Below are 15,006 nucleotides of genomic sequence, written 5' to 3' on the forward strand. Positions count from 1 at the left end.
CAAAGCCCCGACGAACTTTATTTGGAGCCTGACAAGCGAACAGCGGCGTGCGCCCGCCGGGGCTGGGCTCGGCGACTAGCCGCCCGGGCCTCGCTCATTGGCCGAGAGTGCGTCCGGGGGCGGGCGTGAACTCGCCGCCTCTGCTGATTGGACACTAGCGGCCAGGGGCGGGGTTCCCCAGGCTGTTCCGGGAGCCTGCGCACCCGAGTGTCCGGGGCTCGGAGCTGCAGTTCCTACTTCCATTGATTTCGTCGTGTGCCGCGCCTTGACCTGCGGCCCAGGGGTGCTGGGCGCTGCCTGCGCTGGGGGAGTGGCTGGGCCCCAGCTGACCGCCTCGGTGGTTGGGGCGCTCGCTGTGTACCCGGCACAGTGCCCAGGGTGCAAAGGACCGGCCGCCCCAGAGCCTGACGGGGAGGGGGGGGGGGGGGGAAGCGGTCGGACGTGCGGCAGTCGCCAACCCCCGGGGTGCTAAGGCGCAGCCTGCAGGAGTGCATCGGCGCTTTCCTGATCTTATCTGAAAGGCTTTTATTCCCCTTTTCGTCTCCTACACAACTGTAAAGTACTTTATCTAGATTTCTAGCTTGTTGAGTACACATTCTCACGTCCGTGTCTGTCTCTGTGATTGAAATAGGCGCTGGGTTCGGGGGTGGGGGTGGAATCAGACAAGGGTCCTGGAGGAATGGCCATCTGAAAGATGAGGTTCACCACGTGGACTGGGAAGAAAGAGCCAAGGAGTTAGAATTTTGTTTCCAGAAGCCCCGTTGAATGGGGAGTGACTTAAGTTTTCTTCCTGAAAGAAGCTTCTGGCTCTCAGTGAGCTGGTGGGAGAGGAGCCAGGCAGGAAGGAGACCGGAGTCAAGAAGACCAGTGAGGAACACAACTCTTGGTTATTCCTTCTGTTTTGGAACACTCCCTCCTTTGCCTGGCTGACTCTTGTTTTCCTAAGCTCAGACACCACTTGTTCAGAGAGGCCCGAAAGTGTGGGCGGTACAGGTGTCCCTCTGTGACTACACTGGAGTCCTGTTCTTCTCCCTTCCCGGTCCTGGAGGCTTCTGCCACTGCCTGTTTCCCTAAGTTCAGCTCCTCAGTCCCTCCTGTGCCGTGTTCCCCATCCTCTCCTCCCTCCCCCATCCTGTCACATAACAGATGGTCAGAACCCATCTGCTTGGAAGTATTGCATGAGCTGGTTGCAGAAGTCCTGGCAAGAGAAAAGAAGATCTTGAAACAAGGCAGCCGGTGAAGGTACCACTGGAATGACTTGAGGGCCGGTCTCACTCGCAAGGGGGCCACTCTGTACAGTCAGGCTGCCCCGTACCCCCAATCTTAACCATTGTGGATAAATGCCGCCATTTCTAGCTCCCATTTCGTGAGGCTGCCTTGTCTTTTCACCTGATGTTTATGTCCGGCTTACTAAGTTGTAAACTCATGCAACCCTCACAACCACCTCAAGAATCAGGTATTTTGTTTACGGTAGTCCCCCCCTCCCCCATCCACTGTTTTGCTTTCCGAGGTTTTAGTTACCCTCAGTTAACTGCAGCCAGGAAGCAGACGAGGATCCTCCTTCAGATGGATTGTCAGAAGGCCAGTAAAGACTAGCCTAATGTATGACATTCACTTCCCTTCATCTCGCGAGAAGAGGAAGGGTGCGTACAGCACAATAAGGCTCTGAGAGTGAGGGGCCACGTTCACATAACTTTTACTACAATATCTTGCTGTAATTGTTCAGTTTTGTAATTGGTCGTTAATCCCTTACTGTGTCTAATCTATAAATTAAACTTTATCATAGGTATGTATGTATAGGAAAACACAGTCTAAGGTTTGGTACTAACTGGTATCGGGGGTCTTGGAACATATCCCCTGCAGATAACGGGGTGGGCGGGGGGCGGGCTACTATATCCCCACTTCATAAATGCAGAAACTGAGACACAAAAGCTAACTGGTGTCCCTGACGTGGCAGAGGGATTTGCCCTCACCCAGCGCACCATGCCCCTTAGCAGCTGGTGGTCCCAGCAGCCAGGGAAGGGGTCAAGTTAACCCTCCTGCTTCCCGGAGAATCAATTTGTCATCATCTGGGTCTTCTTCAGAAATGAAAGCTTACGCACAGAAGATTGAGAAGGCTGGAGTGCTCACAGAAGCCAAGGAGGTCAGCTCTGGGGATCTGGGGGGCAGCCTAAGGAGCCTGTCGTGGGCAGGCCTCTCGTTATCTGAGTCTTGGCCTCGAGCCTGGCCATGTCCTCCCAGAGGCCTGCTTGGAGCTGGGGCCTGGCCTCGGACACATCTTTACAACCCAGGCCATCAAGGGAGCTCCCCTCTTCCTCCCAATCTCCCATCCTCTGGGAGGACTGGCTGGGCTTGGATCACAACACCCACTGTGTGCACGTATGGGAGGGAAGGGTAGAGGCTGAGTTGTGAGCCTCCCGGAGGGGTTTGGGTGCTAGAGGAAGAGCCAGTCGAGACGATTCCACAGGTGTCCTTCCCACCTCCTCTACCCTTACCTCAAGGAGTTCAACCAGGACTTCCAGCTGGAGCACGGAGAGGGGAGGTCCTCTGTTTGCAGCTAGGCCTGCCTCTGGACACACAGGCTGCACAACTGCCCCCAGAGGCTGCCTTGGCTTGACCCAGGGCTCCCCGACCTGAGCGACGAGGTATTGGGCAAGCCTGGGATCCGGGCACTCTTCAGCCTCGTGCAGCCTGCCAGCCGATGAACAATGCCTGTTTCAAGAGCCTGGGTGCCTGCTGTTCGGGTGAGGCCCCCCTAGGCAGGAAGAGTGACCTCTGTCGGTAAAGCCCTGGAAGAGCGCGCCTTCCTTAGCCACCCACTCCACACCGCCCTCTTGCTTTCACTGTGGATGGAGCAGAGCTTTCCCACATCAGCGGCACCCCATCAGGGTAGGGTGTTTCGGTGAGAGGTAAAATCTGCAGTCTGGGTGAGTTGGCATCGGAGTCAGGCCCACGGGGTCTAATGCTCATGCCTTCCTGCCCCAGTGTCCTGTGGACTCCAAGCTTTCCCAGGGCAAGACCTTAGCGATGTTCCAAACCCAGTCCCTTGCATGGATTGGGAAATAGCCCTGGAGACGCTAGATGTTGAGTAGATGTGGGTAGAAAGGTCCAGCCTGGCCCTCAGCTCGTACCTGCCCCAACCTATTCTGTGTCGTTCCACGTTATGCCAGGCTACATCCTGCCCTCCAGCCAGGCCCAGTTTTCCCTGGGAGCAAGGCCCAGGGTACTGGAGAGAACACGTCTTGACACACACAGATCCTGTGTCCCTATGTGTCTTCTGAAATCTATTCCAACAAGACAAGAACTATATGATGAGTATCTGCCATGGGCTGAGAGCCAAAAAAGGACAGACCCTGGCCTCCAAAAGCACGAGCTCCCCAGGGAACTGGTAGTAGAGAATTTACCACTGGGATTTAGCACAGAGGGGAGGAGGGAAGTTTATAACTGTGGTTCCTGAGGTTTTCTCTGCATGGGGGAGACCTGTCTGTCCCACTGGAGTTTGGAGACCATGGAGGATGAGAAGGGGAGAACAGCTATGCTGACCACAGCCCTCGTGTGAGAATCCAACTGGAGAGGCTGAAAACAAATGCACAAAACCCAAGGTCTTGCTGGTGCTTTCTGTTGCCTGAAGTGGAGACAGGGTGCTTGGAGATAGGTTCCTCGTTTCTAGGAAAAGCTTCATTGGGCCTTTCAGGGTGAAAGTGCCTGGGTCTAATCTGGAGGGGAGGATGAGGCACAGAGGAGAGCAGACAGAGTGGCCAGAAGTGGTTATGGGGACCTGGGTGAGTTGTCTTACGTAAGACCCATTGGTAGTCTTGGTGACCCAGTTCTGGTGTCTACTGTGGCAGGAGGAAGGGGGCAGGCTCTATGCAGTTGGGTCAGATGGGAGCTCGTGATGATGATGATGATGATGATGGTGGTGGTGGTGGTGATGGTGGTGTGAGGGGCTATCCAGGCAGCAATTAGATTTCAAGTACTATGACTTTAATTATATATCTGGTGTAATTAGCTTTCGACCGCTCTTATAACTAGCTTCCAGGGAAAACATCAGTTTCCTTTTATTTGAAAGATAATAAAACAGGCTGTGACAACTGTCCTGGAAAGGGACTGAAACACAGTGCTGTTTTAAATATTACAGGACTGAGATTTTCTTCATTCACCCTAAAGCAACACTGTGCACATTTTAACAAGGTTCTTGCATTGTAACTGGAATGGAGACGTTTGTAAACGATCCCCTGTTCTCGCTGCCCCATCCCGCGGGCTGCACTTAACGTCATTCTTCCCCCTTCCAGGCTGCCCATCAGATCGGCCCCAACGCTGGCAAAGCTCTGAGTAAAGAGCGAAGCTGTCTTCCTCCAGAGCCCTTTGGTTTTACTTTCTTGCGGAAGCGTATTGAAATGCCCCCGGCCTTTGTCACACTCTCTCCGGTTTTGCATTTCACAGTCTTTTGTGTTAGTCACTAACCGAGGTTGATTCATATTATCAGCTGTTTCTAGGCTGCTGCTGAAAACTGCTACCTTTTAAAGTTTAGTTCTGGTAGAGGATGTAAATAGTAGGAAGGTGCACGCGCGTGCATGTGTGTGTGTGTGTGTGTGTGTGTGCCCCTGTATGGTGGCCTAAATCATAGCCCCCAAAAGACGTTCTTGTCCTAATCTCTGGAACCTGTGAATTTGTTACTTTACATGGTGAAATGGACTTTGCAGATGTGGTCAAGGTGGGTACCATTGGCTCAGGGCTCATCATAGCACATTCACAGGAATCAGAATACTGAACCCACTCTTGCAGTGAAGTCTTGCTAAGTTAGGTATATATATATCCTATATGTATAATATATATTGTTTTAAATTATATATAATTTTATATATTTTTAAAATTATTTTGAGAGAGAGAGAGAGCACAAGTCAGGGAGGGGCAGAGAGAGAGAGGGAGAGAGCACTGTCAGCACAGAGCCTGATATAGGCCTCGAACTCACGAACCATAAAATCATGACGTGAGCTGAAGTCAGACGCTTAACCCACTGAGCCACCCAGGTGCCCTGAGGTTCTATATTTTGTATAGTACCTAAAGTTTTTGTTACTTTATTTTATTTTATTAAAAAAATTTTTTTTAATGTTTATTTTATTTTTGACAGAGAGCATGAGCAGGGGAAGGGGCAGAGAGAGAGAGGGAGACACAGAATCTGAAGCAGGCTCCAGGCTCCGAGCTGTCAGCACAGAGCCCGAGGAGGAGCTTGAACTCACAGACCGCACGATCATGACCTGAGCCAAAGTCGGACGCTCAACCGATGGTGTCACCCAGGCGCCCCAGTTTTTGTTACTTGAGATCGCTGCCGCTGTCCGCTTGAGTGAGCACTATGGGCAAAATGCCACAAAACACTGTTTTCCCTTAAACATGGTTGAAAGTGTTTACTCATTGGAGTTGATAGAAACACTTGAGTGAACAAGGCAGGCACGTGATCAGGAGCAGCCTTCCCATGTTCTGAGCATTTCTAACAGTCCAGGATGGTGTCCATGATTTTCATCGTGGGCTATAACCCCTAGGACCACACAAGGGTCACCCAAGGCAGTCCCACCTCTGTGTGGAGCCCTACCCGCTGTGGCTACAGCTGCCTCCGGCTGGAGACTGGAGGGACGAACCATCACAACCAAAACCTTACTCCAGAACTCTGATGACAGCGATGCTGTGGCACCTATTTATGAAGAGAAGGAGCCGCCATGCAGAGTGGACCTGGGCCAGCCTTGCTCTGCTGGCATCAGGGGACCCAGCACAGCCCCTTAGGAGGGCCACAGGCGTCCTACAAGCCTCACCCCCTTTTGATGCAGTGATTCCACTCTAGGGATTGGCCTGAGGAAGTAATCCAAAAGCAGGAAGAGCCCTGGCAGAAAAATATTCACTGTGTATGTAAATAAAACTTGGAAGCGACCTCATGCTCAGTATTAGGGAAATGGTTAAGTAAAGTACCATTCGGTTACTTATGGGAACGTAACACAGCGATGCAGCTTGATCACTCTGTAGATTACATAGGACCACGAGCGCATTTATTAAATGAAGCAAACAATGCTCAAATTGTATTAACTCAATGACTGCAATTCTGAAAAAGATAAATAGACCGGCAGAGACAAGATGTAAATGAACAAAAAAGGAATATAATTTTTGTGTCAGGGTAGCAGGACTTTGAATTTTCTGTTTTTTAAGCTTTCATTTATTTTGTGTATATATTGTCTTCATAGCAATACAAAGGTCTCCTTTAAACACGATCGATCCTTCACCTGGAGTACAGGTCTTATCAAATAAGTGGCTTTAAGGCTGCTACTGGCTACAGGAATAAATATGAAGAAACGTTAAGTTTTTCCCTGGACAGGGATCGATCCGGTGTGCCTTGATTTGGGGCACCTGGGTGGCTCAGTCTGTTGAGCATCTGACTCTTGATTTTAGCTCAGGTCATGATTTCATGGTTTGTGAGATCGAGCCCTGCGCTCGGCTGCATTGACAATGCAGTCTGCTTGGGATTCTCTCTCTGTCTCTGTCTCTCTCTTCCTCGAAATAAATAAATAAAAGCTAAAAAAAAAAAACCCCAAAAACCCAAGCAATCCATAGCATGCTTCCAAAGCCTTTCAGAATTCCCAGAAGACAGTCACTTTGAACTAAATGGCAACCGATGGTGATAATAGATTAGCCTCAGGTCAAATCCCTGTGCCGTACAATTGTCCCCCCAGGTGCTATCCATCCAGTGCATTCAGGTCCACTCACGGATTCTGAATAGACATTTTCTACAGGAAAATGCGGTCTGCCTCACGGCCAGCCCCAACGCAGGGTGTGGGGGAAGCAGTCACTACTCCATCCGAGGGGCTGGGAGCACAGCCCTCGGGGGCACTTTCACAGATTACCAGGAGGACAGGATGGAGGGGCCACAGAGAGTGGGATGAAGAAAGATTCAAAGATATTCCCCCCTCGCCGGTTTACCTGGTATTATTCTGGAAGTTCTGCCTGGCTGAATAAGGCAGACATCAGAAATAGAATATTAGAAAGGAGGAGGCAACATGACCATTACATAATGAGACAATGCGATCAACTCCTGGGAACATCCAAGCTGGCCACCGAAAACTAAAAGGGAATAAATAATAAGGGAGATGAACACAGGGACCCTGCTAAAAAAAATCAACAGGTATGTTTTCCATACCCATAGCAACCGATTAGACGTTATCAAGCAACCCTTTTTATGTTTTATTTTAGTTTTATTTTTTGAGACAGTGAGAGAGAAAGGGAGACACAGAATCCAAAGCAGGCTCCAGGCTCCGAGCCGAGCCGTCAGCACAGAGCCCGACGTGGGGCTGGAACCTATGAATCATGAGATCATGACCTGAGCTGAAGTCAGACGCTCAACCGCCTGAGCCACCCAGGTGCCCCAACAACCCTCTTTACAACGAGGGAGGGGGTGGAGGGTGGGGCAGAAAGACACGTATTTAAATGGCCTTAATTGCAAATGGGCATGATCTGGATAAAGAAAACCACAAACCTTAGGTTTCTCAAAATGTACCTGGCAGAGTTAAAGGTGTAGGTGGCTGTCGTGCCAGCAGCTCATCCTGAAGGAACCGGCCACGAATCCTCTAGCTCGGAGGAGGGAGACCTGAGCCCCAGGAAGGCCCAGCCGGCCTCTAGAGGACAGCCAGCCTCCACGTGGGTGGCCTGTGGGAGATAGGTGGAAATATCACCCCATCACTGCCGTATTGTTTTCAGAGCAGCAGCCTGGAAGTCACCGAAGTCTCCACCCAGAGAGTCCTGGGGAAAGAAAGGCAGGGGGTGCAGGGAGTGCCCCTGAGCAGCTACTTACAAGAATGACCAGATGCTGGGGCGCCTGGTAGCTCAGTCGGTTAAGCGTCCGACTTCAGCTCAGGTCACGATCTCGTGAGTCATGAGTTCGAGCCCCACGTCGGGCTCTGTGCTGACAGCTGGGAGCCTGGAGCCTGCTTTGGATTGTGTCTCCCCCTCTCTCTGCCCCTACCCAGCTTTTGCTCTGTCTCTCAAAAATAAAATAAAAAAAAAAAAAAAAAAGGAGCAGATGCACATCATGTATCATAAAAGGGAAAAGTTAGTGGCATGGTGGCATGAATAAGATAATGGCATTTCCGTAAAAACAGTGAGTTTAGACAGAGGTAAGTTTCCAAACTACTAGAAAATATTTACAAGCATATCGTATCTATTAGTTTGCTAGGGCTGCCGGAGGGAAGTGCTGCTCTAAGTGGAGTGGCTTAAACAAAAATGTGCTTCTCAGTTCTGGACACTAGAAGCCCCAGCTGAAGGTGCGGGCAGTTGGTCGGTTCTCTCTGAGGCTGCGTGGGAGACTGTTCCCGGCCACTCTCCTTAGCGAGTGGACCCCGTCTTCTCCCTGTGTGTATGCCTCTGCCTTCAGATTTCCTCTTTCTTGGGGCTCCTGGTGGCTCAGTCGGCTTAAGTCACGATCCCAGGGGCGTGGGGTTGAGCCCTGAGTCTGACTCCACACCAAGCGTGGAGCTTGCTTAGCGTGGAGCTTGCTTAAGATTCTCTCCCTCTCTCCCTCTCTCTCTAAATAAAATTCCTCTTTCTTACAAGGAGTCAGTCGGAGTGGATTACATTAAATCTAAATTGATGACCTCAATTAAATTTTATCTCTGTAAAGACCCTGTCTCCAATTAAAGTCACATTGTGAGGTTGGAGGGGCTAAGATTAAGATTTCAACATAGGAATTTGGGGAGGGACGGGATTCAACCCACAAACCTATCAGACAACTGTTAACAGCTGCCCTGGGGCAACAGGATGCGGTGGGGGTGGGAACAGGGCTCTTTCTACTTCATACAACCCTGCACCAGTTTGATTCGTGTGGTGGGGCAGAGGAGGGAGGGAATCTAGGACCCGGTTCAAAATAGGGCAGTTCAAGGGCTGTCTGAGGGGCGGGAACTGCACTCTGCAAAGGACCTGGTGGGAAGGGGCTCTTTTCCTCACCTGCCAGATACAGAAGCCGGGTGCGGGCAGCAACACTGCTAGGCTGGGGACCCCTGGGCCCCCCAAAATGTAGGGTCGCTGGCTGGAGAAGAGCCTCCAGTTTCTTATGGGCATCTCAGAGAGACTTCTGGAAATAATCTGGGATGCTAAGGGTCTGATACCAAGGATGTCCCGGGAGAAGCAGCCTCCCCCCAGCTCCTGCCAATTGACATCTGTCCACTCACAGGGGCCCCGTCCTGACCTCGGTCACCGATGAGGGAGGACAGCAAGGGAACGCCAGGTCAGGTCAGCCTCCTCCCCAGCCCCCTTCGCAGCTTCTGTGAACCAAGGGAGACGGGGGGGGGGGGGGGGGGGGGCTTGGAGGAGGAAGGCGGGGGGAGGAGGATGGTTGGGGAGGAGGACGTGGGGGGATCGGGGTAGGATGAGGTAGGGAGCTCGCCGCGGCAGGTGGGGGCTCGGAGGGACAGGTGGGGGCTCGGAGGAGGAGGTGGGCAGCGTGCCGGCCAGGGCTTGGTCCACCTCGTTTCCAGACCTCCGCCCCAGGGGGAAGCCCCCGCCCACCCTTAGCTCCTCCGGACCCGGGCAGCCCTGGGGCCACGTGGAGGCGCCGCGTCTACGCGGGCGCCGAGGGGCGGCGGGTGGGCGCCGGGTGGCGTCCCCTCTCGGCACCGTCCCCGTCACCTCCCCCTCCTGCCCCCCCCCCCCCCCCCCCCCCCCGTCCCTCGGCTAAGACCCTGCCTGGCGGCGCGCCCCGGCCCCTCGGGGGCCTCCCCCGGCACGGGCGCTCCCCATTCCGCCCGAGCGGCCGCGGGGCGCGAGGACGCGGAGGGGGTCGGGGGGGTAACGGCCGGCGGCCACGCGGGGATTGGTCCCGGCCCCGCAGTTCCCGCCCCGCCGCGCGTCCCGCCCGCGCCGGGTGGGGCGGCCCCCGACGGGCGGGCTGCGGGCTGCGGCTCCGGGGCACACGCCCCGGCTCCCCCGGCCCCCGCCCAGGCCGGGGGCCGCGACCTGCGGAAGCGGGAGGAGCTGGCCGCGGGGGCCGGGGCGGCCTCGGGGGGCACGACGGAGGCGCGGAGGAAGAGAGGGGCCGGGGAAACCGGGCCTCGGGAGACGCCCTCTACACGGTCCGGGCCGTTGCCCCGGGATGGGCTTCGGGACCCCCACGCCAGCCCCCCTCCCACCACGGCTCACCACCATCAACTGAGACTTTGCGAAGGAGCTAAGATTCCAGAAGGGCGGGAAGGCAAATGTGTAAGATAAAGCAGTACAGTTTTGGAAGAACTGCTAGGAGAATAGTTTCATTGGCGAAGGTAAAGATTTCTTAACACAAAAAGCACGGATGCATTGAAGTGTATTAACATTTAGAATTTCTCTTCATCAAATGACACCATTAAGACAGTAAAAACACAAGCCACGGAGTGGAAGAAGATACCTGCAATACGAATAGCCCCCAAAGAATTCATATCCAGAACCTGTAATGAATCTGTACATTTACACGAAAAGGCAGAGGGGCGACTGGGAGGCTCAGTCGGTTAAACTTCCCACTCTCGGTTTTGCTCAGGTCATGATCTCACAGTTTGTGGGTTGGAGCCTTTCATCCGGCTCTGTGCTGAGCCTGTTTGGAATTCTCTCTCTCTCTCCCTCCCTCTCTGCCTCTCCCTCACTCTCTTTCGAAAGAAAGAAGGAGAAGGAAAGGAAAGGAAGGAAGGAAGAGAAAAAAGAAAGGGAAAGAAAGAAAAAGAAAGGGCAGGAAGAGAGAAAAAAGACAGGAAGAAAAAAAAGAAAAGGCAGAAAGAAAGAAAGCAACAAAAGCAAGAAAAGGCAGGAAGAAAAAAAGAAGGAAAGAAAGAAAAGGCAGGAATTCCCTAGGAAAAACCAGCTGGCATCCACATGGCAAAGGGCACTGAGAGTGGCACCTGCTCTCTAGTCATTAGGGAAAGGCAAGTAGAAACCACCACGTGACGTCTCCGCACGCATCAGAATCGCTGATGAAAAGACCGGGAAATAGGAAACACTGCCAGGATGCACAGCAACCTTGACTCTCGTGCACTGACGGGGTGAAATTGGCACTGGCTTTGGAGAACAGGTGGAATCTCCTAGTTTGGACCGATGCTCACAAACCAGCAACTCCGCTCTTAGGTACCTGTACGTTGATTCAGGGAACAAAGGTACTTGTCATCCCACAACCTGGTTTTTTTTTTGTTTTTTCTTTGTTTTTTTTTTTTTTTTTTAATTTTTTAACGTTTATTTATTTTTGAGACAGAGAGAGACAGAGCATGAACGGGGGAGGGGCAGAGAGAGAGGGAGACACAGAATCGGAAGCAGGCTCCAGGCTCTGAGCCATCAGCCCAGAGCCCGACGCGGGGCTCGAACTCACGGACCGCGAGATCGTGACCTGAGCTGAAGTCGGACGCTTAACCGACTGAGCCACCCAGGCGCCCCCCACAACCTGGTTTTTAAACTTCATCCTATGGTGTTGAAGTCTGTTCGTATTGTGCTATAGAGCCCCACACCATTCACTTTAACAGGCACGTGTGTTATTGCTTCCTAAGAACATTTCACAATCGTTTATCCGGTTTCCTTGTGCTGAACATTTAGGTTGCTCCCAGTGATTTGCTATTGCAAACACTGCTGCAGTAAACACTCTGGCAACAGCAGCCCGCAGCACAGGGGAGGATCTTCTCGAGTCCTGTCCCCGGAAGTGAAATTGCCCGCTGGTGGAGCACGCGCATTTTCGACTTTGCTGAAGTTGCCCAATGGGTCTTCTAGGTGGTTGCAGCACTTACGACGCCCACCAGCAGTGTATGGCGGTTTGCATCTCCCTGTTCCTCCTGGCATTGGCAGACTTGGTGGATTTTGCCATGTGGTGGGTATGAGACGGTCCCTCTCCTCAGTCTTGATTTGCTTGCCTCTGAAGGGGGAGTTTGCGCTTCACCCCTCGTGTCCGTTGGCCGTCCAGAGTTTTCCTTCCGGGAATGCGTCCTCGTACCCTTTGCCAATTTTTCTACCGAGTTGTCTTTTCCTTATTGATTTGTAGAAGCTCTTCCACATTCCGGAACAAATCCCGCATTGCATACAGCAGATATATTACACACGGTGCAGTCTTCTCCTGGTCAGTGGCTTGTTAGTGCTTTGCTACGGTTTCCTCGCCATTTAGGCGCGGACACCGCCGGACCCGTCAGTCTTTTCCTGCATGAGCTCTTTCACTAAGAACGCCTCCTCCGTGAGACTATAAACAAAATTCTATTTTTCTTCCAATGGTTTTACAGTCCCTACTAATATTTGAATGTTTAATCCTTCAATTCAGTTTACTTTGGGGAATGGTGATAGCAGGAATCCAATTGTATTTTGTTCTTCCATACAGAAAGCCCGTTGCTTCCGTGCCATTGGATGGAGCCGTCACCTCTTTCCCGCTGAAGTGTGATGTCACGGCAACCATATGTCATGATGCTCAACGGACTGAGCCATCCAGGCACCCCCAACACACACTGTTCTCATTTTTGCCCCTTGCTAATAGATCTTGAACTCAGGTGTTGAAACTCCCTTCAACCCCTTTTCCTCAGAAATACCTTAGCGGTTCTAAGATCGTTGCTTTTCCATAGAATTTATAATCAGTTTCTCTAGTTCTTTGGGATTTTTATTGGATTTCCTTTGAACGACATAGCCGATCTTGACGTAATTAAGAAAAAAATTCCATTCTCTTCAGAAAAAATGTTTTCCTGGACAGATCCAGGCTTTTAGGGTCTAAGTGTTGATGTACAAGATGGGGGCTCTCTTTAAGAAAGCCTGTACTTGGGGCGCCTGGGTGGCCCAGTTGGTTAAGCGTCCGACTTCGGCTCAGGTCATGATCTAGCGGTTCGTGAGTTTGAACCCCACGTTGGGCTCTGTGGTTCGTGAGCTCAAGCCCCACGTAGGGCTCTGTGCTGACAGCTCAGAGCCTGGAGCCTGCTTCGGATTCTGAGTCTCCCTCTCTCTCTGCCCCTCCCCTACTCACAGTCTGTCTCTATCTCTCAATAATAAATAAATATTAAAAAAAGCCCTCTATACTCAATTGTACAAAGTTAGTATACAAGGTATACTCGAAGAATACAATGTTAGAGGTCAAAGTGGATATTTTAAGTGGGAAAAGAAATAATAAATACTACAAATATGACAAAACCCATAAAAATATGATCACATAATATTTACATATAATATGTAATATAAAATACAATTATAAGTATATATATATGATTTATATCTATTTCTGTTCTGTTTTAAATTACAATTTTTTTAAGTTTCTTTATTTTGAGAGAGAGAGAGCACGAGTAGGGTATGGGCAGAGGGGGTGGGGAGAGAGAGAATTCTAAGCAGGCTCCACACTGTCAGCACAGAGCCCGATGAGGGGCTCGAACTCATGAACCATGAGATCATGACCTGAGCCAAAACCAAGAGTCAGATGCTTAACTGACTGAGCCACCCAGGTGCCCCTTTCCCTGTTTTGTTTTTCATGTTTGTGGTATTTGCCATTTACTTTTGCATTCTAAATAATATTTACTTTCATCCCTAACTTTGTGGTCATAATTGAGTACATTTTTTATTTTTTTTAAATGTTTACTTTTTTGAGAGAGAGCACAAGCGGGGGAGGGGCACAGAGAGAGGGGGACAGAGGATCCCAAGGAGGCTCAGAGCTGTCAGCACAGAGCCCAATTCAGGGCTCCAACTCACAAACCACAAGAGTATGACCTGAGTCAAATTCAGATGCTGAAAGGACTGAGCCACCCAGGCTCCTCTTGAGTATACTTTTAAAAGAGGCCCTCCCGGGGCGCTGGGGAGCCTGGGTGGCTCAGTCTGTTCAGCATCCGACTTCAGCTCAGGTCGTGATCTCACTGTTCATGAGTTTGAGCCCCACATCGGGCTCTGTGCTGACAGCTCGGAGCCTGGAGCCTGCTTCAGATTCTGTGTCTTCCTCTCTCTCTGCTCCTCCCCTGCTTGTATTCTGTCTCTGCCTCTCTCAAAAATGAATAAATATAAATAAAAATTAAAAAAAATAGAGGCCCTCCCAACTACATGACAAACCTCTGCGAAAGTTTCTATAGCCGTTGTGCTATACCTACCCCCCAGCCCCAAGATGTCCACATCCTAATCCTCGGAAACTGTGAATATGTTACCTCACGTGGCAAAAGGGACTTTGCAGATGGGATTAAGTGAGGGATTTTGAAATGGGGAGATGATCCTGCATTATCCAAGTGGGTCCTAACTGTAAATATAAGAGGAAAGCAGGAGGGTCGAAGTCTGAGCGAGTGAGCTGTGAGGGCAGATGCAGAGGTCAGAGAGACAGACTTGAAGATGCTTTGCTGCTAGCTTTGAGGGTGTAGGAGGGGGCCACGAGCCCAGAGATACAGGCTCCTTCCAGAAGCTGAAAAAGGCAAGGAAACTGATTATCCCCTGAAGCCTCCAGAGAGAGCACGGCACCGTAGACACCCTGACGTTAGACTCCTCACCGCCAGAACGGTAAGAGAATAAAGGTGGCTTTCCTACAGCAGCCACAGCAAACGAATACAGCCTTGTATCCATATCTGCATCAGAACATTTCTCACACGAGCGGGATCGCATTTTACAGAAGCCTGCGGCCGGCTTCCTTCCCTTTTCCCCAGGTAGCAACAGATTCTGAAGGTCTTTTCTGCACACACACACACACACACACACAGGCACTGCACTCGTGGGCAGAGGGGGTGATGCTAACATTCCTCCCGCCCCCACAGGTCCCCACCCCTGCAGGGAGATGGGGTCCTATGTCCAGTGTGGCTCGTGGGCAGTGAGTGCAAGGGGCGGGTTTAGTTCTGAGTTAGAAGGGAGAGGGACTGAGCCGTCTTCCCAGAGGGCATCTGAGGAACAGAGATAAGCAGAGGTGTGCAGAGCCGAGCCGGACAGGGGCGAGGTTAGTCGCTACCCCAGCACCCAGCCTTCTCTTCCTTCTCAGTAATGAAGCCCCGACTTCCGGCCGGGCAGGTCGCTTCCTCTCCCTTGACGCTACTGTGGTCCCGT

At 51.6% G+C, this 15,006-nt stretch overlaps 1 long non-coding RNA gene across 1 annotated transcript; it reads right to left on the reverse strand.

The window, feature by feature from the left end:
* Positions 1-6,016: 6,016 nt before the first annotated feature.
* Positions 6,017-9,303, reverse strand: LOC144617104 (uncharacterized). The gene is made up of 2 exons (XR_013557132.2): positions 7,538-9,303; positions 6,017-7,104 (listed from the first exon to the last, which is right to left on the reverse strand). It is a non-coding gene; the product is annotated as an uncharacterized LOC144617104 (long non-coding RNA).
* Between the last annotated feature and the right edge of the window lie 5,703 nt (positions 9,304-15,006).

This window comes from Panthera onca, chromosome C1 (assembly GCF_046562875.1).
Source record: "Panthera onca isolate mPanOnc1 chromosome C1, mPanOnc1 haplotype 2, whole genome shotgun sequence".
Lineage (NCBI taxonomy): Eukaryota > Metazoa > Chordata > Mammalia > Carnivora > Felidae > Panthera > Panthera onca.